Source organism: Phyllostomus hastatus, unplaced genomic scaffold, assembly GCF_019186645.2.
Source record: "Phyllostomus hastatus isolate PE091 unplaced genomic scaffold, TTU_PhHast_1.1 phas_scaffold_28, whole genome shotgun sequence".
Classification (NCBI taxonomy): Eukaryota; Metazoa; Chordata; class Mammalia; order Chiroptera; family Phyllostomidae; genus Phyllostomus; species Phyllostomus hastatus.
This window is the reverse complement of record NW_025334022.1, coordinates 5,236,500-5,263,562: the sequence shown is the minus strand read 5'-3', so window position 1 is coordinate 5,263,562 and position 27,063 is coordinate 5,236,500.

Genomic DNA, 27,063 nt, shown 5'->3' with positions numbered 1-27,063 from the left:
TACATTATTGCTTTGGCATAATTCAAAGCAGCCCTTTTGCAAGGCTCCTGGAACAGCAGCTGCTCCATCAGAAACTGAATGTAAACAACACTGTATTCTTTATTTAGAATGGATACTTAACTATTTTCGTTCCTAAGTGGCAAATCTGTCTGCCCCCTGCCCCCAGTTCTCCTAGCCAGAACTGGGTCAAGGTGAGGCATCTCACAGAAATCAGCAGGTGTTTGCCTGTTTATAAGAAGCAGAGCTCAATGGGTCATGGCACTCCTATCTCTGAACAAGATGTCAGGGGGATTATTGGAAAGGGAAGGTGCCATGGCCACAGAGAGTAAATCCTGGTGCAGGTCAGGGTGGGCAGTTCTACATCAGGAGATGTAGCCATGGCAAGATCAGTTGTGTATTGTTGATAAGGAGTCAGCAACCCCTGGGACTTTATATTTCTGCTCAGTATTCTACCACCACTAATTTGCTACATGACCCTCAACAAGGCTCTTCCTTTCTGTGGGCCTGACTTACTATTTCTGGAAAAAGGATACGCCATTTAATATATGGTACCATTTACTGTGACAACTGGCCTGCCATCAGATAAACTAAAGCTGAGTCTCTGTCTCACTCTCTATTCCAAAATATATTTCAGCTTAGCCAGAAATTTAGATTTTAAAAATAGAAACTATTAAAAACTAGAAGAAAGCATAGGATAATATTTTATAAATATTGATATAAGAAGTCTTTGCACATCAAGAAAAAAACCCTAAGAGTTGTAAAGGAAAAAAATGACAGATTTGACTGCTCAAAAATTGAACAACTTCACGATGGCAAAAGATATTTCATGCAAAAATGAAAGACGAAGGACAAACAAGGATAAAGTCACAACATAGAAGGCAGGCAAAGGTTTATTTTTTATATTTTAAGAGCCCCATTATTGGAAGTGTATTATTTTCTTTATAGCACTCACTATAATCTACAATTGCATTATTCAGTTATTAGCATATTATCTCTTTTCTCTACTTACATGTCAGCATCATGGAAATGGAGGCTTTGCTTATTCACCACTGTATGCCTAGTCCTAAGGCAATATCTGGCACACAGTAGGTGCTCAATGAATACTTGTTGAAGGAACGAATGAGTGAGCTTCTATAGCTTATGAGACCATGCGAACAATCCACTAGAAAAATCATCAAAGCAAAATGAACAAGGGAACTCTCAGAGGAGACACAAAGAGCTTATGCCATATAAAAAGGTTCACAAACTCAGTTATAATTAATAATGAAAATTAAAGCAGCATTGACCTGACTGAAGTGTCATCTTTCACCTCTCAGATTGGCAAAAATGTAAAAGGTTATCAAAACCCAGTGTTTGTTAGGATGTGGTGAATCAGGCACATATATTCACTCTTGGTTAACATCTAAATTAGCACAGCTTCTGGAGAGCAGCTTGAAAAATCATTTGACCCAGCAAGTCTTCTTTTAGGAGTTTATCTTTTTGAAATGCTCCATATATAAGGATGATAATTTAAACATTATTTGTAATGAGCAAAAAGTTAGAAATAATCTAAATGACTTCCGTAGAGGACTGGTTGAATATGGTTGAATAAACTATATCCAAAAATGGGAGACTAAGCTTCACTCTGCTAATAATTAAGAATTTGGTCTCTGAGGTCAGATGGCTTTTGGGAACTGTATGACCTTGCCCAAGTTTCTAAACACTTCCGTGCCTCAATTTTCTCATCTGTAAAATGTGGAAAATAATAATACCTCCTTTATGAAGGTATGTAGAATAAATTAGATAATTTATGTGAAATACCAAGTATGCAGACAGTACCTAGTGCAGAGTATTCAATAATTGCCATCCATTACTTCTACTACTACTACTACTACTACTACTCCATAGAGTGATGACAATGACAATGTAGCTACAAATAAGGACAAGCTGATCTCTATATACTGATATGCAATTATGTTTCCATTATAGTATTGTGATAAAAGCAAGTTTCAGAAGAATTAGTACAGTAGGATTTGATTTTGTTAAGGGCATTATGTGGTACACATAGGAAAAAATCTGGAAGGATAGAGTCAACAGTGGTTATCTCTGGGAAACAGGGTGGGTAAGGCAGATTGTTCACTTCAGTAATGATTAGAATTGTTTGAAACAAGCATATGTTACTTTGATAATAAACAAAAGATGTAAAGGGAAAAAAGCTCCATTTGGAAATCTGAGGACAGTTAATCCCACCAAGCTTCACATCCCCCAGTCCTTGGCTACAGCCCAAACGTGAGTCTCCCCGCCCATCATCTGTCCTCTCCCATACTAGCTTACTTCTGTTCTGTGCTCCCATTCCCCAACCACTCTAACTCAGCTTTGTTCTTACTACTGCCCTTTCCCACTCTTCTCTGTACCATTTGGATCACCTCTGAAGGGAACCAATTCCCGATGCACTGCAAATAAACTTCACAGAATACTGTTCTCTTCCTCCGCTCCTGTAAACGCTGAAACTTGAATCTCCCCGAAGGAACTCACGGCTTTGCCTGCAGCGCCCCCTGGTGGACACAGCTCACACTCCCACACTACAGGCACTTTAGGGCTGGGAGGTGGGGTCTGTGCTCTAGCTTTGCAACTGTTACTTCTCCGCCTTCGACCAAGAGCTCCTCCTCATGCCAACTGGTTACAGCATCCTCCTCTCTCCAGTCCTCAACGACCCTTCTTGTTAACTACCCTCTTCTGGTCAAACCATCCCCCTCAACCATTCAACGAAGAGTTCGACATCTGGCTCACTGTCTTCTCCACCCCAAGTCCTGACATCATTCTGGGTGAGTTCAACATCCATGATCCATGTGCAGGACACACCCCCATTCTAGCTGTACCATGCTTCATCACCGGTTAAAACTGCTCTCAGAGCCCCCTGCCCCCTCTATCCACATTCTTCCCGCTGACCTCAAAGCTCATCTTTCTACCTCAAGAGGATCTCCAGTCTCTTGAGCTCCCTTCATTCTCCCATCTCGTAAGTTCCTCTCACCTTCTTTCCCTCTCCATTCTTGAAAATGATGGTGATGATGATAAATTTAGCAATGAATATGTATGTGTCAGGTATCATGTCAGCAATCTCATGTAATTCTCAATAACTTTGTGAGATGGGTACTATTGTCTTTTTCTTTAATGAGGGGACTGAGGCCCAGAGAGGTTGAGTGACTTACCCAAAGTCCACTCAACTAATATAGGACAGAGATGAGATTTGAAGCCAGGTCTGTTTGCCTAAATCCTATAATGTAGATTTTAGGATCTTGTCTATATCCTCAACTCCCTTGCCCTGTGTCTTTCTGACACGCCCACGAGGCAAAAGCTCAAGCCTGGATAAATTTAACTGACAGCCTCCTCCTCTGTATTTACTACACCCAAATGGAGGAACACTGGTGGAGAAAATCCCATCACTTTGTTGACTAGTCCCACTTGAAAGTCATAGTTTCCAACCTCAGCTGGGCTCTAGACTCAGCTAAACAATCCTTCTAAGTAACTGTCCTGACAACAGCACTTTCAAAGTTTCTCCACTGCCCTCTGGAGTCAGACTGTCTGGGTTAAAATCCTGCCTTGGCCACTTCCATGCTCCACACCATGCCAGCCTTTAAGAAAGGGTGAGGTGGAAGAACTGGGAATGAGGGGAAGGGGAAGTGACCTGTCTTCCATGTTTTCTGGGTACCAGCCCTGGTGCCAGGTGCTTTGCATGCATATCTCTTCTAATACTCTCAGCAGCTGTAGCAGGAAGATGGTATTGTTATTTGCTTTACAGAAGGGACTAAGTCACACAGAGAGTTTAAATCACCTACTAAGATGACACAGGGCATAATTGAAGAAGCCATCTCATTTGTTTAGAACCTCCTTATCTTGATCAATTACAGTGACAGTCTGCTAAATTGTCCTCTTGTTACCTAGCTCATGTCCTCCCATCTACACACCAATCCATTGCTGGGGCAATCTTACTAAAATGTACCATGCTAATACCCTGCTTAAAATCCTTCTGAAACTTCCCCACAGTCTTCAGAATGACACTGTAAACTTTAGCCTTAATAATTTGACCTCTCCTTTCTTTCTCACTGTGTTTCACTGCTATCTGCCTATGATCCAGGCATTCTGAACTATTTTTGGCTACCTGATGACACCTTACTTTCCTCTAACTTCATGCCTATGTATAGTTCTGCGTGATCTCCTGCATCTCCTGTACCCATTCCCCACCAACCTTCAATGTTTTCTCTTTTGTATGTTCATAGCATTTATGTATTGATCACATTGTGCTGTAGTTTCCTGCTGAGTTGTCTGTTCCCCCATTAAACTGGGAGCTGCTTAAGTTTGGGGACTGCGATTTAGTCATCTCCATCTCTGTATTCCCCAGGGTGTAGCACCAGAGTCTGGTTAAATCCATGTTTGTTGAATGACTAACTGACAGAATGAATGGAATGAATGAAGGAAGAAAAGACCCTCATTTGGAAAGTTTAGTGATATAAGCTGTATGGTATCTGGTTCTTGGCTGAAGCCCCTGCAGTTTTCCCCTATGACTCATTCATAAAAATATGTCTGCACGTGGATAAAGACAGGAAGAGAACTATCCACACAAATTTAAGAGTTGTGTTAGAGTGGTGAGTTGATGGATGCTTTCCCACTCCTCCACCGTTTTCAAAATGTTCTTTAGTGCTGCTTTCTGAGTGTATTGGCATTGTGGCAGACATTGTAGAAATGGATCTGGGGTTCCCATGTATACTGATGCCCAGTGCACCCTGCTGGGTTCTGGGTGCTATGAGGAGGGTGGTGGGCAGAGGAGCTACTCATTCTGCTTCAGGTTCTCATGGTCTAGAGTCATGTCAGTTCAGCTGTATTTGCTGGAATAAAATGAGAACTATCAAGAATTTTCCAAGTTCCTGGGTTGAGATATTTTTTTCTCCCAAAACTGAGTTTCAAACAAAAAGGGCTTTTGTTTGTGGTAAAATACTTGTTCCTTAGATTTTGTCCTGCAAAGTGACTTCTGCAGCTTTGGGGGACAAGTTTGCTGAGTGGGGAAAATGATAACCCATGCTTTCATGGTTTATAAATGACCAAAATCTTTTTTCTTTTGAATAAAGTGTTTAGGAATTTCATTGGCAAAATGACGAAATTGTTTCTTTACTGTGGGAGGATTTCCAAAACTACATATCATGTGTTAACCCAGAAGAGGGGAAAAAATGGGAAGCCGCACTCTCCAAGATTCAGGTGATGGGCACTCTGCCTTTTATGGGTGCTTACTCACTCTGCTCTGTCAGGCACCGTGCTCAGGACTTTGGAGTTATGTATCTCATTTAAAACTTGCAACAGCCTTTTGTGTAGGGACTGTTAATATTCCCATGTTAGAGATGGTATAACTGAAGTTCAGACAGATTCGGCTCTGAAATCATGAGGCTTGGCTTAGTTCAGCTAGCTAGCTCTGCAGGCAAGCTCTAACCACTGAACCCCTGCCTCTAGGGTAGTCTTGCTACAGAGGGACAGATGTATGTAATTATTTTTATTTAAAAAACAGTCATGTCATATTTACCATGCACCAGGCACATGGTAAGGGCTTTACAAATATTAGATCATTTAATTCTCATAGACAACCATGCGAGGAGGTACTATTATTGGTACCTTGTATTAGATGAGATAACAGAGGCACAGGGAGGTTACGGCATTTACTTGAGGTGAGGCGGACTAGTATGTGACAAAGCCAGTGTTACAGTCCACACAGCCTCATTCTGGTGTGTGACTCTTAAACTTGACCCCGTGCTGGATAGCATTCTACTCCCTGTGCTCTGTCTATATAGCTCTAGCTCAGAAACACTGAGGATATGGATGTCTTTTCATAGTTTTAAAACAGATTTTTACTTTTTGGAATACTTTTCCCCAGTAAAGCCCTGTTTTCACCTCCCAGGGGTCTTGAGGAGGTGGGGGGATAAATACATACCTCTGTTCTTCTGTAGCAAGATTAACATAGAGGCAGGGTGCTAAGTAGTTAGAACTTCCCTGTGGTGCCAGCTGAACTGCTTTGAAGCCCTGCCTCATGTTTTCAGATCTGAACATCTCTGAACCTCAGTTTCATCGCCTCTGCTAAAGGAGAAGGGCCCTTTCTCTTGACACATTTATTTACTTCCATTTTTTGATGTTTTGGGGAGAGAACGGTTTCCTCTACAGCTGGGCACTGCATAGGCCAAGGGCTTTTTGTGACTTATTTCAGGAATCAACCCCACCTCTTTTCATTCAACAGAGACTTCAGGATAGAACCCTTGAAAGGTAGTTTGCTAGGAGTCACCAGGAGCAGACAGAGTGGTCTTCCTTACCCAACTTGTCCCATCTATTCCTCCTAACTTCCTATCCATTTCTACCATCCTGCCTCATTCCCCAGAGCCCAGGAGACAATGGTAGCCTATTAGCTTAGAGAAAGGGGGCGTTGAAGGGGCACCAAGCCCAACCCACCAGAAAATATTGCCTTGGCCAAAAAATTCACTTGTTTTTCTCCATAAGATGGCTCTTGTAGTGCTTAGTTGTCTTTCACTTCATTTGAAAACAATTCTGTGGACTTCTGGCCAAAATGGAGGCATAGGTAGACATGCTTTGCCTCCTCTCACAACCATAAGATGGATCACAACTCATCTCAAAAGAAAATACAACCAGAATTGCCAGAAATCAAACTGTATGGAAGTCTGACAACCGATGATTTAAAGAGGAAATATTCATCCAGATGCGTAGGAGAGGTGGAGGGGGAGCTGGAGCAGAAAGGACACGGTGTGACAGCTCACAGAATGGGTGGTTCCACATTCACCTGAAGTGGATTAAAACTGGGAGGGACACCTGGGTAGATGGTCATCCAAGCCCCAGGCCATACCACACAGCCCACGTTTCCAGCACCAGGCAAATAAAGCCTCATAACTTTTGGCTCTAAAAATCAGTCGGGGCTGGGGAAGTGGTCTTCCACTGCTGATCTCTCAGGAAACTCTGTTTAAAGGATGTGCATGGCCCTAGAACATACACAAACTGATCCACTCTGGGATTCAGCACCAGGGAAGCAGCTAAAAGGGCACCAGTCACATACAGGAAGTGGGGGAAGTGACTGAAAACGGGGCAAGAGCTGAGCAAGTGGAAATCAGCTCTACCCAATACACAGAAAAAAAAACAAAAAAAAAACAAAACAAAAAACATGGAGGCTGCCGAATTGAGGAGAAAAAGAAATGTGGCCCACATGAAAGAACAGATCATAACTCCAGAAAAAGAACTAAGCAAAATGGAGATAGCCAACCTATCAGATGCAGAGTTCAAAACACAGGTGATAAGGATGCTTAGAGAACTCATTGAGTATAGCAAATGCATAAGGGAAGAAATGAAGGCTACACTAAGGGAAATGAAGAAAAATTCACAGGGAATCAACAGGGAAGGGAAGGAAGCCAGGGTACAAATCAACAATGTGAAACATATGGAAGAAATAGTCAACCAGTATGGAATGAAAAAACAAGAATTCAAAAAAATTAGGACAAAATAAGAAGACTCTAGGACATCACCAAACATGCCAACATCCGAATTATAGGGGTGCCAGAAGGTAAACAGTAAGAGCATGAAATTGAAATCTTATTTGAAAAAATAATGAAAGGAAACATCCCTAATTTGGTGAAGGAAATAGACATACAAGTATAGGAAGCACAGAGAATCCCAAACAAGTTGGATCCAAAGAGGACCACACCAAGACACATCGTAATTAAAATGCCAAAGGTGAAAGATAAAGAAAGAATCTTAAAAGCAGCAAGAGAAAGGCAGAGAGTTACCTACAAAGGAGTTCCCATAAGACTATCAGCTGATTTCTCAAAAGAAACTTTGCAGGCTAGAAGGGACTGGCAAGAAGTATTCAAAGTGATTAAAAAGCAAGGACCTACAACCAGGATTACTCTATCCAGCAAAGCTATCATTTAGAATTGAAGGGCAGGTAAAGTGCTTTGCAGACAAGGTAAAGCTAAACGAGTTAATCATCACCAAGCCCTTATTACACAGGTGGCAAACACAAGGCCCGCAGGCTGAATCCAGCCCTCTGCCTTGTTTTATCTGGCCCTGCACCTTGTTTCTACCCTGAGGCAGTGCTGAGCTTCTTGCCCCACGTTAAGGAGTAGTTACATTTATACAGTCCTAAAATTACATGCGGTCCTTTGAAGGTAACCACGAGACTGATGTGACACCTGGTGGAAATGAGTTTGACATCCTTGAATTATTACATGAAATGTTAAATGGTCTTATTTAAGAAAAAGAAGGAGAATAAAACTATGAACACTAAAATGACAACAAACTCACAACTATCAACAACTGAATCTAAAAAACGAAAACAAACTAAGCAAACAACCAGAACAGTAACAGAATCATGGATATGGAGATCATTTGGAGGGTCGTCAGCAGGGAGGAAGAAGGGAGAGAATGATGGAAAAGGTGCAGGGATTAAGAAGTATAATTGGTAGGAACAAAATAGACAGGGGAATGTTAAGAACAGTATAAGAAATGAAGAAGCAAAGAACTTACATGCATGACCCATGGACATGAACAGAAGGGAGGGATTGCTGGAGGGAAGGCTGTACCAGGTGGGGGGGGGAGAGAAAAAAATGGGAGAACTATAATAGCATAATCAATAAAATATACTTAAAAAGAAAGCAATTTTGTTAGATTGTATTGTGACAGCTGTTATATCAGTGTGCATTTACAAAACATCAAAATTGGTGAGTTTTTGTGTAGCCATTTTAATACTGAAGATGGAAAAAATACATGACATTTTTCATATATTATGCTTAATTATTTCAAGAAAGGTAAAAAGGCAACTAAAATGCAAAAAGATTTGTGCAGTGTATGGAGAAGGTGCTGTGATTGATCAAACATGTCAAAAGTGGTTTGTGAAGTTTCATGCTGAAGATTTCTCGATGGACGATGCTCCATGGTCAGGTAGACCAGTTGAAGTTGATAGTGGTCAAATTGAGACATTAACTGAGAACAATCAATGTTATAGCATGTGGGAGATAGCTGACATACTCAATACATCCAAATCAATAAAGTTATGGGTGGAAATGAAAAATGTGTCTTTTATTTTAGAGGGAAAAACATAGACTTTTTGACCAACCCAATGTTATCACTTCATTTTACACATGAGAAAACTGGGCCACAAAGAGGAAGTGACTGGCCCAAGTTCACAGAGTTAGGAGTGACAGAACCAGGCCTTGGAACTTAGATGTGTCTGGTTCCCAAGCCCACACTTTAACCATTACTTCACCCTGCTTCCTAGAGATGATGATGACAAGTAACACTTACTGAGACCCATAGGCCAAGTCTTGTGTGCTGAATGGGCTGCAGATATTATTTTTTTGGCAACTTCCAGTCCACTGAGGGAAGTTGTTATCCCCTTTTCCAGAAGAGAAAAATGAGGTTACCTTAGGAAGTGGTGGAGTTGGGACTTCAACCAATGTTAATTCCAGCTCACCAGTGTATAGTGTGAAAGAAGTAGACACAGGGTGCCATGAGAGTTCTTGGAAGGTTTCATTGCAGAGATGACATTTGGGTTTGACCTTGTAGGGTGAGTTGGTATTTTGATAGGAAAAGTTGGGAGAGAGTATTGCCAGTCAGAAGGGATATTATGAGCAAAGGAATGAACTGTGGGACATTTTGATTTAGAAGGCTGCAGGTTCATCCACTTTGTGGGCAGGATACCCTGGATTTGGAGAGCAGTGGGAAAGAAACTGCATACCTCAGAGGCTTTCACATTTTTGGTCAAGTTTAAGTTCTTGTTTTTCAATGAAGAGCAGGTGCTCCACCCAGAAGCTTTTCAAATGATACTATCATGCAACCTATGAGCAACTGCACATGGGACTCTCACTATGTACAGAATACTGTGCTGTGAGCTGTGGGGAATACCGAAGAAAACAACTCAGTTCTTCTAGTGTGTGCTGAGGGCCCCCGTGTGGTTGGGGAGACAAGATACACACACTGGAAAAAGCAGCAGCCAGCTTTTTCAGTTTGTGAACTGAGCCAAATGAGTTCCCTGACGCCGCACCGCCCCGCCCCCGTCAGCTTTCCAGGAACGTGAAGATGGGGGAAGGTGAGAGGGGCTGTAAAAGGAGGCTTCATCAAGAGAGTGGTGCTTTGGGCTTTGAGGGCTGTTTTAATAGTCAGGAATGGAGAGGAAGACAGGCAAGGTTAAGACCATGTAGAACCACTAGAGTGGCTGATAGGAAGGGCTCTGCACAGGCCTTCCTTCCCCCAGTCGCTGGTGCCCCATTCATGTCTTGATCTCTGAAAATTTATTACAGAAGATGGGACTGTATGTGGTCAGATGCAGTCTGTGAGAGCTGGTAAACAGGGCTAGGTACCTGATATTTCTGATCCTCCAATTTTCTACACTTAGCTTCAATTGCTGGCAGCTCCCCCAGCTGTTGAATTGTATGTGTATGTGTGAGCAGTATTTTAAATTAAGCAGTGAGTGCTTTCAGCTCATCATAAACATGCTAAAAAGCTTCAGCCACGGCCTGAGCCCACCCCCACCCCTTACACTCAGGCGGCAGCTGGGGCCACTGGACCCCACACTCTAATGCGTATTGCGTATGACTCACCAACAGAAAAAAAATATGTTTCAGTCTTCCTGGGTAGCAGATCCCTAGTTGTGTTGGAAAACTTCAGTCCGAATTTGGAAGGTAAAGGGCCCCAGCACTGCCCTAAAGACTGAGAATTCTACAATATATGGAGAATCTACTGTGTGCAAGGCATTATGGGTAAGTCCATTAATCTCGTTTGACTTTCCATTTTCTCATCTTCAAAATGCATATAATAATCCTGCCTGCTTTACATCCCTACCAGGGGTGTATGTGTCAGCCATGCTGTTCTTTTGGTTTTTGGAACATTCCCCATTCCCAAAGTCTTCTCCTGCCCCAGGGCCTTTGTGCCTGATGTTTCTTCTGCCTGGACTGCTGTGGTTTTTGCTTATGACATGGGAGGCTTCTTCTTAATCCTTCAGTCTCAGTTTAAATGTTACCTCCTGACATAAGCCTTTTCTGCCCACCTTCAGTTAGTTCCCTCCTGGCCCTCCCTATTATTCCTAAGACAATACTTACTTAATCACACTTTCTAGTCTCGGTAATTATTTCTGTTAATATTTGGTTGTTTCAGTCTGTCTCCCACTAGAATGTAAATTCCAGGAAAACAGGGACCTTGTCTTTATGGCTCAGCAATGTGTCCCTCTCATCTAGAGGGGTGCTTGGCACATAGTAGGCTGACATAAACAAAACCATCTGGGAAATGTTTTCTCTCCTAGGCTCTTGCCAGATAAATGGTTGCTGAGGGAAAAATCATGACAGAACTGTGTCATTACAAATGGGGGGGGGGAAACAGGCTAAAGGAAGGAGTTTGTTGAAAGCAATTCTGTTTTAAAAACCAATCCTTGGAGTCTTACCACCAGACACAGAGTCTTATGAAAATCAAACAAAAGGGATATAAAAGATAAAAGCTGACTTTTACTGGGCGCTCACTATGTGCCAAGAACTGTTGTAAGTTGTCTACACAGATGATCTCATTTAATCCTTATAATAACACAATGATGTCAATTCAACCTAGCTCCATTTTACAGATAAGGGGATTGAGGCTCTGAGATGTTAAACAAAGTGCCCAAGGTCACACAGCCAGTGTGAGGTAGAACCAAAAGTCGATCTTGTGACAGTCAGTGTCTGAGTCTGAGAATGAAATCATCTCTGCCCCCTGCAGCCAGCATGCTCTCCTGCAGCCCCTGTAGATGCTTCTGCTGCAGCACTGATCATGCTATGGTGCAGGGCTTGTGTACTCACCCACTACATCAAGAGTTTCTCAAGTGAGAGGACTGGCCCTTCATTTTTGCTTCACCTGTGCCTAGAATAGAGTTTGTTCCAGAATAGGCACCAATTAGTATTTGTTGTGTGAATGGATAAGTGTGGGAGTGAGTGAATCCATGTTCTTTTGTTTTTTCAGGCTTCAGGGTTATGGACCTTTGTTTACTTCCCCATTTTTTATTAAAATGTAGCAGTGGGGACAACAGTGTTTTGGTGCAAGAGGCCCGCACAAGATACAAGGGGAACCAGAACTGAGTGGGAAAACCGAGTCATTGTCTATAGACCAAGGTGCTTGATTCGAAGGGTTTCACTTTATTGTTCATCTAAAAAGTAGCTGGACCTGTTTAGGATGTAAGAGGTTCAAATCCCATCTTAAATACTTTTCAAAATGAGGCAGGGTGTGGAGTAGGAGGAGGGGGGAGTTATAAATAAACAAATACCCACAAACTGGCTGGTTTTTAAAACAGAAATGGCCTCAATCTGTGCTATGCCACATTTTCCCAACTGGCCTCTATCCTGACAACAAGTGGGAACTTTAATAATGAATGGCTTTATTTTTCCCCCAATTACATGAATGGCAGGAGTTTTGTCCTGGGAGTCAGGTTTCAAATCCTCAGCACACAGTTTGTTGCCCTACTGTGCTTCATCCATAACACACAGTGCCCTGCACAACATACTCAGTCATTACATCTGATGCTTCGGCCCTCCAAAATAATTGGGTCATTGTTTTATTATACCAGTAAGGGAGCTGAGAGCCTGTTAGGATTATGTCATTGACATTTGTGTGAAAAGGCAATCATGATATGCTGGTCATTTAACACAGCTGGGAATGCAACTGTGTTGTCATTGTCTCAAACAAACAAACCTTGACTCCATTTCACAGCCCAACCAGTAAAAATGGATCAGTCTCATATATGTCACCTTTAAAGTGTTTCCTAGCCCTTCAAAGGACCAAGTAGGGTCTGTTTTCATGCAGTTAGACTTCTCAGCTTGTAGGCATATCAATCTGAAGGTGAGCGATGCTTGCTTGCCATGTGTGTGGGAGTTGTACACTCTAGTGGTAGTATGCTGTAATACAGTCATTTGCTCACTAACTGCTGATGAGAGCCAAGAAAAGTTGGGGCTCAAGAACAAATGAGGGCTAATGTTGTCTGTGGGGGAAGACTATTTAGATAATTTATGAACCAGAGTTCTGTTGTGACTTCTATTGTATGTTAGTTTCAGTAGGATCTGTGCTTTGATTGTAGTCAGTATGCTTAAGCCTGAGTCTCTGCTAATGAGATTTGAGACATTTGCATTTTTAACGGGTATTAATAATGGCAGAACATCTTAGTTCCAAACAAGGAAATGATTGGCATTGATTGTAGAAGTAAAAACAGAGCTCAAATTGATGTGTCAACTCATTGATCCTTTTCTTCCACTTACTGTGTTAACTGGAGTTTTATGGCATATGGCCATTAATGTACTCTTCAAAGGAATCTATTGCAGATACCTGTCCATCCCTCTTCTGGTTCCATCCTTTGCCAAACCAGCCCTTACCAGTTACCTGGAGGTGTGACAGGCAGAGCCAGCCCAATGAGGGTGTTGGCTAAAGAGGCTGACTGGTTTACATGCAAATCTCCTCATCCCAATTGCCATGACTGTAAAGAACTCAGATTCTTAAAGTTTGCTTGCAACTGATTCCAAATGCTTTGCCTTCTGGGCACTTTAGTATTTGTGCTATTCCATGTTCCTGCTCTTGATCTGTCTTTTCCATATGGCTGCAGTTCCCTTTCTGTAAAGTGGGGCTCTTGCTGGGACTAAGTGAGAGAATGTACCCAGACTTGGCATAGTGCATGGCAGAGAGTAAGTGCTTAACAAATGATAGTTGTCATCTCCTATTCCCCAGCCATGTTTCTTTGGGTTCTGTTCTTTGCACCTATAGTATTGGTCCTGGACCAGAACCACTTCCCTCCCATGACAGGCAAGCCAGATTATATACCCTTCAGACAAGCTGGGCTCCCTTCTCTGATGGCCTCTGGTGTCCTTTCTATCACCATGTGACACTCACTGTAACCATAGGCAGACCTCTGCCAGCTGCTGACATTAGCCTATTTAATTCTCACATGGAAGAATAAGTTTGTAGACAGGAATTTGCATGTCTGGGCCAGATGCAAGACTAGCAGGCAAAGCCATATTTACCTGCCCTTCCAAATTGTGAGCAAATCACCTCTTCTGGTTAAGACCAGATGTTTTACACCCATGACTGCAATGCCACACATCATACAGGGAACAGAGTGGTTTTCACATCAGAAATGTAACCTGTGTGCCACTTTTCAAACTTCTGAAAAGCAACTACCACACCTGGGTACTATTCCTTTGAAAATAACCACCTTAAGTGGGTGTCTTATGGGGATCTTAATTTGGAAGCCCTGGGAGTACTTATATACTCTTTCCAAGGGGTTCTCTGACCACTTTAATTTTCAGGGAGTTAAAACATTGGAGAAGATAAGAGATCTTCTCCAAACTCACCTTCTCTTTAATTTCTTGGTGAGCAGCCAATCCAAACACTGAAAAAGAATCAGAGAACTCAGGAATCCTGAGTGCTATTCTCAGTGCATGTTCAAACAAGGATGGAGAGTGTGGCAACAGAAAGAAGAAAAGGCAGTTTTTGCATCTTAGGATGGGAGAAGAGCTCATCTCATCATGCTTGATATCCTCTCCACTCATACAGAGGAGAGAAGACATGTGGTGACTTTGTGACAGTAGACTCCCTGCCAAGGGAACTGTTCAGCCTTAGAGGTTGTCCAGTCTGGCAGTCCACCCCGGTCCAGTGGGGTCACTACAATGATCACTTCTCAACTGCTTTGACTTGGATTTTCTGTTTTGGGTTCATTGGTTATTGGTGCATTTGCTTCTATTTGGGAGGAGATGACATGACAGACTGTTCCATATGACTTGTCCTTTTCAACACTTAATCACATTCTGAGGGACTCTCTTGAGCTCTAGCAACTATTTGGTTATGCCATGAAGCAGTGGCTTCTTTCTGTGTATTCACTGAGAATGGTTTCTGATACTGTTAATTTTCTAGTTTCCAACACTAGGTATTACATGGTAAGAGACAGATGTTTTCACCAGCTCTTATTGGGCGTTATCTCCTCTTCCTTCAAATCTCATGCTAATAGGGTGTTTAGAGCATTTTTATGCCATTTTATTGATGATACACATGTATTAATTCATAAAATAGCTCTTTTTGGGTCCTTATTATGTCTGAGGTACTATGCTATGGTGTGCTTTACATACCACATCTTATTTCATCCTCACCACAAAGCTGTGAGGTAGGTACTGACATTTTCTTAACTTTATGTATGAGGAGACTGAGACTCAGGGAACTTAATGCAAGATCACACAATCAATATGTGGGGAGCTTGGATTTACACCCAAGCTTATGTGACTGAACTACACTATACTTCCTCCACTTAGCTTATTTTTGGACCCTCACAGCCTTTAAGAACAGAATTAAATCCTTAGGGAAATTCTCCTACTCTACTTTTTGCTAGCACAGTAGTGCCCATTTATCTGCAGTTTTGCTTTCCATGGTTTCAGTTACCTGTAGTCAACTATGGTCTGAAAATATTAAACAAAAATTCCAGAAATAAACAATTCATAAGTATTAATTGCATGCAGTTTTGAGTAGTGTGATGAAATCTTGTGCTGTCTCACCATGTGCTGCCTGGGACATGAATCATCCCCTTGTCCAGCATGTCCATGCTATGTACAGGGTGGGGCAAAAGTAGGTTTACAGTTGTTCATATAGAAAATAATGCAATAATTAATAAATAATCATACAAAAATAAACTGTGTTCCACATACTCACCACTGTAAACCTACTTTTGCCCACCCTTATACACTGCACACTCCTTAGTCACTTAGTAGCCCTCTGGGTAATCAGATGGACTGTTGTAGTATTACAGGGCTTGTCTTCTAGTAGCCCTTATGTTGCTTAATAATAGCCCCAAAGTGCAAGAATAGATCGATGCTGGCATCAGTCTATTGATGTGGATATGACAAAGAGAAACTGTTAAGTGTATGTATATATAGGAAAACACTATATATATTATGTATTATTAATATATATAATATTATATATGTAAAATAGTCTGTTCAGAAGCTATCCAGCCATGTAATATGAAAAATAGACATATTTGCTGAAGAAGATACAAGATACAAGAAACATTGTACATAGGACAATGGCACCTTAGTCCCCTTCAAAGTAGGCACTTTGGGACTGTAGCATCCAGCAAACTCGAGAACAAATATCGGAGACTTTCAGGGTATCAACGATGTTACTTTATTGGCCAAGTTTAACCTGCGCAGGGGCGAACTCTCAAAGTGTCCAGCGACACAGTGCCCACAAGGAGCTGCAAACGAGAGCCGCGCCAAGCGCTTACAACTACGTTCTTATATATGGGCAGGCAAGCAAGCGTTATACAGAAGCAGACGTGGCAGTTAGTAATTCGCTTACAAAGACTGCGCGTGGGAATTTCAAACCAAGCATTCTTTCGTAAGGCGGGAAGGCAGGATGTTTGTTCATTAACCTAGTAATCTCCTGGCTCTAGCTAGCTAGTTTTCTATTTTCTCATTAAAAACTACAAAGCACTGCTTATCTAGCCTACCCAGGGGAGAGCGTCTGGTAGACACAGGATGTTTGCTTTAACTGTACTTTGTCTCTTTTATCATTTCTTTTTAGCTACAATGTGATTCTTGTCTATTAAGGTTAAATTTAGTTCTTAATTCCTTGTTCCCAACAGGGACCTCACACAGTTCTCCCAATCACTACAGCTGCCTTGTTGTATTTTCCTTAGTCTCATTGATTATCTGAAATCTCTTCTCTTTCAAGGTGATTTTAATTTTGGGAAAAGCCAGAAGTTTCAGGGCATGAAATCTGGGCTGTAATGGGGGCTGAGTGACCTGGGTGATTTGATATTTCACCAAAAAACTCTGCACAAGATGTGATGCATGAGCAGGCATGTGATCATCATGAAGCTGCCAATCACCAGTTGCCCATATCTGTGGTCTACTGAATCATCTGAAAAGTTTCCGTGGAGGAATGTTCAAGCTTAATGCAAAATTTAATACAGATTCATAGCTCTTCTTACTCAGTCATTTTGAATGTGACAGCCACATAGTACACATTCTCACTCACTGGCGTCTACTGCCCCCACTGACTAGTGAAGTGAAGTCATCATTGTTCATACATTTGCATTCCAGTACACTGTCCTTGGTTGTCAGGTTACATTGATGTCATGTAAACTGTTCTCATCATATTAACAATTTGGGCTTTTTCTAGACAGACCTTTCATATATATGGTTTGGTGCTATCTGTGGTTTCAGGCATCCACTGGGGGTACTGGAATGTATTCCTCATGGAGAAGGGGTTACTACTGTAGGTACTGTTACTACTGCTGTTGCTACTATTACTAGTGCTATTACCATTTATCTAGCACTGCATTTTTAGCACTAGTAGGTACTTTACACTCGGGTACCAATTTTAGAGTTCAAACCCAAGCCTGGATTAGTTCAATGCACCCATCCTCCTTTTCTGTACTGCTTGTAATGAAACATAGGAGATGTAAGACATATACAATTTGAGTAGAACTTGCTAGATCAACTGCCAACATTTACCCAATATTTATTGAGCACATATTAAATTAACAATTTATAGCTCCTGCCTTTGAGTTGCTCATAAGAACTTCCAGGTAGACAAGTATTGGAATCATAAATTTAAATGTATTAAATTTGCCTGATGTAAAAAACAATCATGGCCTATAACTAGTATATCAGAAAATGAGTAAACACAAGACTATAAAGGGCTTGAAAGAGGCAGGCCTAGTTTAGTAGTGGGAATAAGGACCGAGAAGGCAAATAGCTACAAGGACTTCTGGACTCTCTGGACTTCTCTTTCCACATATAGGACCCCAGAATAATAGTCATAGCTGCCATTTATTTAGCACTCACTGTGCAATAGACATGGCACTAGGTGGCTTGCACTTAGTCTTGACAATCATTAATCTCCCTTTCTCTTTTCTACAGATGAGGCACAAAGACACTAGGTAATATACCCTAGGTCACACAGCTCTTTAGTAGCCAACTGTTTCTATCTCTAGAATCCTTTTATGACACTAATTTTATGAGCCCTCCCTGCTACCTCCTGACTAAACTCTAAGTCATGTGTTTTCTACTGTGTTGCCTTAAAATTAAAATTAAAATTAAAATCAAGGAAAATCTTATTCAACTGTGCCAAGAGGATAAACATTAGAAATAGGATTTAGTAGGTAGAAATGTTGCCAGGAAGAGCTATACAAAAGCACAGAAAGGCACCCAAGAGAGTTAACAATGATGGGGATGCAATAGTTTTGCATGTTAATGGTTAATTGTATCCTTGCCAACCCTTACCCTCTTCCTTCCCCTTTCTGCTCTGCAATTTCTCAAGCTTCTCTGAAGAGCACAGGATACCTAGAGACAGCCTGACCTGCCACAAGAAGGCACCTAGCCAGGAATGGCAGGCCTAAGGCTATAGGGCTCTGGCCTGGGAACCATAAATAACCACTTTAATGAATACCAGCTTTGGCCAAGAGCCTTGTCATTTCTTAAGAGATTCTGTGCCTCTTCTATGGACTTAATTATTTGAGAAAGGGCCAGAAGGGTGCATACAACAGTGATAATTACAGTTGCCCTTTAGTGAGTACTTACTATGGGCCAGGTCCTGTACTAAATACTTATGTACACTAACTCATTTAGCACTCACACAGCCCTATGAGAGCAAATGCTGTTGTTTCCCCATGTCACACAGGAGGCATCAGACTCAGAGAAGCTAAGTAACTTCCTCAAGTGCATACAGTTTTGTTAGAGCTGCAATTTGAAGCCTGACACATCTGGTTCCCGGACCATAGCCCTTAATTCCTATATTTAATAAATGTCTGTTGAAGGAATAAACAGGCAAATGAATGAACAAAAGTATTAATTAATTTCCCCTTATTTTAACAAACATTTGTTGAGTGCACTGTATGTGTCAGACCCTGTGGTAGGCATTGAGGATTCAAATGTTCAATGTTTAAACACAGGTATAGCCCCTACATGGCTTCTGCCCATGAGCTCACATGAGCATTCTCTAATGTGACATTATTTTTTCTGGAGCAAAGTAATTTGAGTTTCTTGGACAGTGATTTTTAATGATGCTATTAAATGTAACACAAAGTGGGGGTTATGCACCAGTGAGAAAAGAGTTTCAAATGAGAATGTGTCTTTGATTAATCATTGATTCAGCCAGAGAGCCAGAGAACATTTACTACCAGAAATGGAGCTGCAACTCCTATCACAGTAGCTAACTCTTTTTCCATCCATCATCATGTCTGTATCCTTTTGAACCTTCCCATAGTACAAAAGTTATCTATTCCCTTATGGACAATTATCCCATCCATCATCCTGCTGGTCCTGCTGATTGCTAGCAGTATACTTGCCCACAGAGAAGACTTACAAATAGTCACGACTGATGATGTACCGGCAAATTGCTCATTTTTACACATTTTAAATATATACGGAATAAATGTCTTTTCAGGCTGCCCTTTAAAATGCTTTTGTTTTTCTGTTTACATAAGAAAAGGTTATGAGTGTCACAGGTTTGATTCCCAGTCAGAGTACATGCCTGGGTTGCAGGCCATGACCCTCAGCAACCGCACGTTGATGTTTCTCTCCATCTCTCTTTCTCCCCCCTCTCTAAAAATAAATAAATAAAATCTAAAAAAAGAAGAGGTTATGAATTCTTTACCTGTACATGTAATATGGCCTCTGTGAATATGTCAAAACCCCTCTAGTGGTCTCCAACCTTTTTGGCACCAGGGACTGGTTTCATGGAAGACAATTTTTCCACAAACTAAGGTGGGGGAAGGGGGAAGATAGGAGGTAGAGCTCAGGCAGTAATGCAAGCAAGTGAAGCTTTGCTCACTTGCTTGCTGATCACCTCCTGCTGTGTGGCCTGGTTCCTGACAGGCCACTGACCAGTACCTGTCTGTGGCCCGAGGGTTGGGGAGCCCTGCTCTAGGCAGCAGCCATATAGATATTAAAATGATGAAAAAATGAATTAAACACACCTGGGGTAATAGTAGAGGGGCAGACTCTGTACCTGGGGCTCCAGTGGCTGGTCATCAAGTCAAGGTAACCACAGTCTTCCTTTTCCTTTCTAGGTATTTTGAAGAGAATCCCAAGTTCATTAGGGTCGAGGTGTGGGCTCATGGTGCTGAAAGTAAGGATTGAGTGGACAGTGAGAGATGATTGTTGAATTCCCAGGAAATATTGCTATGAGATTCAAAGGCAGAAATACCTCTCAACCTTGCACTCCCAAATCTGGTGACACATTACACTTTTGATTACAGTAAACAATATGCTCAGTACAAGGAGTCACCAGTTGCCCAAGGCAAAAGCCCGAGTTGCCTTTCCAGCATCCTTATTTCTCACATCTACATTTAGTCACTAAGCCCTGCCAAGTCTACTTACTAAGTATCCCTCAAATTTGATCCATTTTCTCCATTCCTCCTGCTATTGCTTTAGCTTAGCCCTATCTCCAGTCTTATCTTGCCTTGATTCTTTCAATAGCTTCTTGTTTCTTCATCTCTTTTCCCTTCTCTGCTATCCTTCTCCCCAAAGTGGCCTGAGTGACTTTTCTAAGATGCAAATCATATCATTTCACTTCCCACCTTCACTTAGGTGTAACTGACTTCACAATACCTGAGACCAGGGGCTCTCAAAGTATGTGTCTGATGCCAGCAGCAACAGCATCTATGAAAACTATTAAAATAGGTGCTTTTTAGGTACTTACTGAATTAAAAACTGTAAGGAGCTCCCCCAGTTTGTGTTTAAGAAGTCCTCCATGTGATGTAGATGAGCATTCCTACCATTCCAGACCACGGTGGTTTCTGCCACACAGCCTGATATCAATGGTTATTTTTCTATTCTATGTGTGTAGTCATGTCTCTACTAAATTTTAAGCTGTTTGATGGCAGTGACTGTATTGTGTTCATCTTGGTAGTTTCTATAGACCTAGTACAGTGCTTTGTACTCATCTCAGTCATTGACTGAATCAGGACAAGAATGACACAACTCTGGTCACCAAGTCTGCCAAAAGAAGACCAGACACAGAAAACCTGACTTGAGTCCCTCATTTTGAGCTAGGTAACAATGAAGGGGTCACTTCCTTCTCTGAGTTCTAGCTTTGACACCTGTGAAATACTTTCTAACTATTTTCTCTCGTATCTTGTTTTTTGCTAATGGTTTAAAAATCTTCTTTCGTTATACCTAAAACTTTAAAAATATTTTACATCATATAATTTCAGTATATGAACCTCTGAGGATCTAATTCTGTTTTTGTTCTTTCTACCTTTATCATGTGCTTTCTAATTTTGGATTATGAGTTCATGTTTAGCCAGACTTGAGCCATGATAATCCAGTGAAAACTGCATAGAGGGTGTGTTCTTCCAGGGAGGATTTGTGTTTGCTTATTCCAGGTGTTTTGGGGCACTATTAACCCAGGACTGTTTTGAATTATTTAGTCCCAAAGGCAGGAGCCATATCTTATTTGTTTATATGACCAGGGCTTAGCTCAAGGATTTATAGATGCTCAACATGTATGTGTTGATTGAATGGATAGATGAACAAGACATCTACAAGCTTATTTTAAAAGCCCAATAAAAATTGTAACCACTGGTAGGAATAAAGGACAGTAGGTACATCAAGAAAATCAAATTGCTAACATTATTGAGCACTTATTATGTGCCAGGTATCATTCTAAGTGTGCTGTGTATATTAACTTATTTAATTCTCACTATAACCCTGTGAGGTAGGTACTATTATTGTGTTCATTTTACAGAGGAGGCACCAGGCTCAGACAGGCTGAGTAACTTGGCCAAGGTCACAGAGCTAGTGAATGTCAGAACTCATATATGAATGCAAGCATTGTAGAGATTCATCTAACCACCTTCCTGTATTTGAGAAGAGAACAACAATAGTAATAGTAGCAATAGAGTGGAAAATTTCATTACCGTCAAAGGGACTGCAAGAGCCACACAGGCCATACCAGGCATGAGAAAGGACTTGGCATGGTTTTGTATTGTTAGTTAACACTTGTATGTGGGGTTCTCCACCTTTCAACTAGAGTATGAACAATGTGAAGGCAGGAACCATGGATTACAGTTCTTTGAAATGCTGAATATATATTTACATAATGAACAAATAAACATTTTAAAATGAGCCACAACTGCTTTAAATAAATTACTTCACACTTTGTGTGTCAGAGTGAAATTGGTGATAAAACTTTCACTTTGCTTTAAAATCTGAAAATGCTTAGATGTGGCCATAACACAGTTGGATATAATTATACCTTGCATTTGTCCTGGTGCATTTGTATGGTACTCAGGACCCCCTGGAAATAGGAAACAAGAAACTTGGATTCTGCCATCATAGGTCCCAAGGCCATCAGGGACCAAAGGTTACTATGTTTGTTACCTGTCCTTTGGCTGCTGTCCAAATCTAGGAGGGCCTAGGGGAAAGGGGGACTTTATTTGCTCTTATCCTTGCCAAGGCCAGGAAAGAATTTGAGTGTGGACTCTCTGTAAACAGTCTGGGCCTGGGTCTTATCTCTGGCACTCCTCTGGTGGAATGAAATCTTCAGTTTCCACCAATCTTGGTTCAATATTTACCTGGGGGTTTGCAGTGAACCTGGAGATAGGGTTCCAGAATGAAGGTTAATGGAGTTGGTAATGAGGGGAGGGCTGTGTGTGTGTGTATACTGCATAAGGAATGGTGGGGATCAGAAGAAGCAGGATTGGAAAACAATGAGAGTGGGGTTGGGAGGGAGACTAGTGGAGAATAACTAACCAGCATACACTGATTCCTTTCCAAGGAGTTCTTTTGCTGAAACAACTTGCCTGGTTCCAATCTTAGAAGCCCAGCCAGATTGGGCAGTTAGCCTCTAAGATTCTCAGTTTGGCTTTCCTGTGGGTGGAGATTGAAGATTAAGACAGTGAAGAGAAGGACTTTGGTATCCTGGTGTGAAAAGAGGCTCTGGAATCAGTTTGCCTCAGTGACTGTGCTAATGTGTTCATGTCCATCCTGCTAGGGGGCATACAGAAAGTCCTATCCTCCCCGTCCCCTGGACTCACTGCTATAAAACCCGTGGGGATGTCATTGGTGAAGAATTGAATGTGGGGCATGTTGGGTTTGAAGAGCACAAGGAACATTTAGGCAGCTGGTGACGTCTGGGCTGGAAACAGATATATGGAAGTGAGGAGCATAGAGGTGCAAGTTGAAACTATTCAAATGGAGCATATAGAAAGAAAGGCAGAGGAAAGTCTTCACATCATGGTCTGTGAGGTGGCAACAGGGCTTCAAAGTGGTATGGGTTTGAGGAAGTGTCGTGTATTCCTTCATTCATCCACTCATCCAACATGTACTGAGCTTTATGCCAAATAACAGACTTTGAAGAGGAAGTTGGGGATTTAAAAGGGAGAAAGGTTAAGAAGGGTCCCTGGGTGAATTCAGATGAAGGAGAAAGGAGGAACTGAGTGGCTGGACTCTCTTGCTGGGAAAGCACATCTGGTAACACAAAGTTGCATCTGTAACCCAGCCATTTCTCCCCCTTTCATCCCCTCCTCTCTAGCGACCCCTTACAAGAGGGGAATGCTATGGAAGCTTCCTACACCTGTGCTCCCCCTCCATGTTCTTTCTAGGCACTTAACTTTGACATCAGCAACACCCCTTCTAAGAGCTCAGTCAATTCCCAGGAGGCAGGGTGAGGGGGTAGGGTTTATTGTTTCGAGAAAAAGAGCCAGAGAAGGAGCTGTCTGGCTGTAATCAGCTCCAGCTGCTTTTGCACGGCAGCGTTGGGGACTGTCAGGAGTGCAAATGCATGTGTATGAAACTGTGTGCCTGGCGTCTCATTGTAATCACTCTATTTTTCACTCAATTGTGTGCTGGCTTCAGCCTCATTGCTCTGCAACCTCTCCTGTCCCTGAGGATCCCAAAGGACAGTGTTCCACAGGCAGCACAAGCTAGAATCACTAATGCTGCTAAGCGGGAGGACAAGTATATGCCCCCATATGTCTGGAATACACAAGCCCCTGTACTCCCCCTCCACTCCCATTTCCTGAATGTTTCCCTCTGAGTGAAGCCCCAGCCTTTGAGATTAGCAGCATCTCACTTCTACTCAGCCTTTTGGCAAAGATTTTTTACAGATTTCATGCCATGCATCTTCCGACAGTCTTGAGGGACAGCAGTTTATAGGTGAGGATCTGGGCAAGGAGAGAGATTTGCCCAGGGTCACTGAGCAGGTGGGAGGCAGAGCTGCATCTAGGATACAGGTCCTCAGCCTCCCAGCCTGGGGCCCTGTCCCCAGCAGAGTACTGTCAAAAGGGGTGCTGCTGCGTGGCTCTGGCTACTGTTCTCAGTGCTCCTGAGAACTTGTTGGTTGCAGCAATCATTAAAAACTGGAACCTCTGAAGCTGGGCCCAGTCTGAAAGAGCTTATTTAGGGTCTGCCTTATGCTCACCACCATGTAGGTGCTTATGGGGGCACAAACAGTTACAGCATAGCCCCTGTCCTCAAAGAAGTGGCATCTTGACTGCAGAAACCAAAATCCAAAGGCAAGTCCAAGAGTGTCCCTCTCTTCCCCTAAACAGTCTGTGACACAGACTCCATCTATAGTCACATCTCTCCAAGTCCAGCCCTGAAGGGTGGTCACTGGGGAGGGCTAATGATGAAGGAGGAAAAGATGGGGCAAGAAAAGAAAAGCTAGAGTTTTTGCTAAATGCAAGGCACAGTGTGGACTATATGTTATACATATGTCATCTACATGATGTTTGTAATATGTAAACAAATACATATATACATATGCATGCATAATCACTATCAGTTTCTATGGATTAACTAATCTATTTGGCTGACTCTCATTTATGTAAACAGTTTAGGACAGTGTCTGGCACTTAGAAAGCATGAAATAGATTCTAACTATTCTTTTTATCATCACCATCTTCATTATCATTATTTGCATGAATATTATTTACATTATCTCAATCCATCTAATGCCATGAAGTAGCTATTATTTTCATCCCCAACCTACAAATAAGGAAACCAGTAGCTTATTGTATCCAAGACTGGGGGTACTGGAAATTCAAAGGGGAACCCAATTTGGCCCCAGACAGCCTTTGGGAACCTCCCCATCTAGCAGGAGGGGCCAAGGCACACAGAAAAACCTATGGTCCAATGAGGGCTGTAGCTGAGGAATGTAGTAGCATCATGGGGCACCGATGGTGAATGACCTGGTGTTTGGGGAAATTAGGCAGGTGTCACAGATGATGGACATTGGAGCTGGATCCTGAGGGGTGGAGGGTTTTTCCAGGAGGGACAGTGGAGGGATGGGAAGAACAAGCCAGGAACAGGGAACAGTATTGGCACGAATGTGCATATTCTGGACAGTGGCAGTTATTGGCAGCCAGCGAAGGAGAGTGGAAAAGGTGTGGCTGGGATTGGCCTACTCATGGCTTTGGTGGCCACAGTGGTTTCTACTTTGTTCTGTGAACAATAGGGAGCCATCACAGGTTTTCACTGAGGCCCAGGAATGACAGACCAGGAAGACAATTCTTAGGGAACCAGGTGGGAAGGGTTGGAGGAGGGAGAGGCTACAGCAGGTACACTAATTTGGAGGCTGTCTCAAAGGTCCTGGCAAGAAGTGGCAAGTGCTCTCGATCTGGATTGTGGCAGTGAGAGTGGAGAGAAGGGGCCATTCTGAATTTGAGTCCACTGGTAGAATGGTTCTGATGTTCTGGCATGGGTCCGTGGTGAGACTTAATGGAGACAGGGTCCACAAGACTGTTAGTGGGCAAGGGGAGGAATGGAGACAGGTCACAAGTTCGGCTTGGAGAGGTTGGGTTGGGGGTGCCAATGGGACTTCCCAGTGGACATGGTCAGCAGAAAGTGAAATGAGAGATGGGGCTGATATGGAGCCACTAGGGTCCAAGTGGCATCAGTTGATTCTGTGGGACCGGATGCAGTATTTCTTCTCCGATTTACTCCCCCCAGGGCAAGGCCTGGGGACAGAGCCAGGTGAGCCTTAGCATGAAAGGGGGTGAGGTGGTGAGGGACACCGGCCCAGAGTGAGAAGATGCCCTTCTTCTGACTCCACCCAGAAACCTCATCTATCCCCCTCAGGATCAGCACCCCCTTTCCAGAGCTGAGCTTCGGGCAGTGGAGGGTGATGGTCAGTGGACAGAACTCATTTCCAAACAGGAGCCAAGTGCCAAGGAAAGGACGATCACTTCAGCCTTTCAGTTCTTTACTGGGACAGTGCCTTCAAATGAAATCTAAAAACTTAACCACTGAGGATTTGAAGTGGAGAGGACAAATACCAAGGCTCTACCACAGGCACTGGAGAAGTCAGTGCAAACAATAGAGCCTTCAGTGCAGCGGAGCTGGGAGCACATCCACACAGCATTTTTAAAGATCCAGTCTGTGTGAACCACAGCTGGTCTCCTAGGAGGCCTAAAACTGTAATTAGACTTAGCACTCCTATAACCAAGTCCCATAATCCCATAAATCTATAGCAACAAGTGCAGCACAAAGGTTTTAGTTACACTCTGAATGCAAGAGATCCCAAACTGCTATCTTCTTTGTCAGCCTCTGAATGACCCTTGAACAATTCCTGCCCCAGAACTATTTACCCAAGATGGCCTTGGTCTCACCTGAGACCCCAAACACAGCTACTGGTTTCTCTGTTAAATTGATGGCACCATAGCAATGATGGTTCTGAACACTCTCTACGCATGAACTCATTTATTCCTTGTGACTATTACAGACCCTGTTTATAGGTATAATAATATTTATAGTAACAATAATAACAGATACTATTTACCGAGTTTTTAATGTAAGGCAGGCATTGTTCTAAACAGTTCTGTGAGATAACTCATAATTCCCCATGATAACACTATGAGGTAGATGTTATTACTATTCCCATGTTACAAATAAAGAAACAGTTCACAGAGAAATTAAGTTGCTCAGGGTTACAAAGCCTATAACAGGCCTGGACTGGGAGTCAAAGCCTGCTGGCATGACTTCAGTATGCAGTTAACCACTGAGGCCTTCTCTAGCCCCTACTAGCTCTAAAAGCCTCTAGATAAGAGGT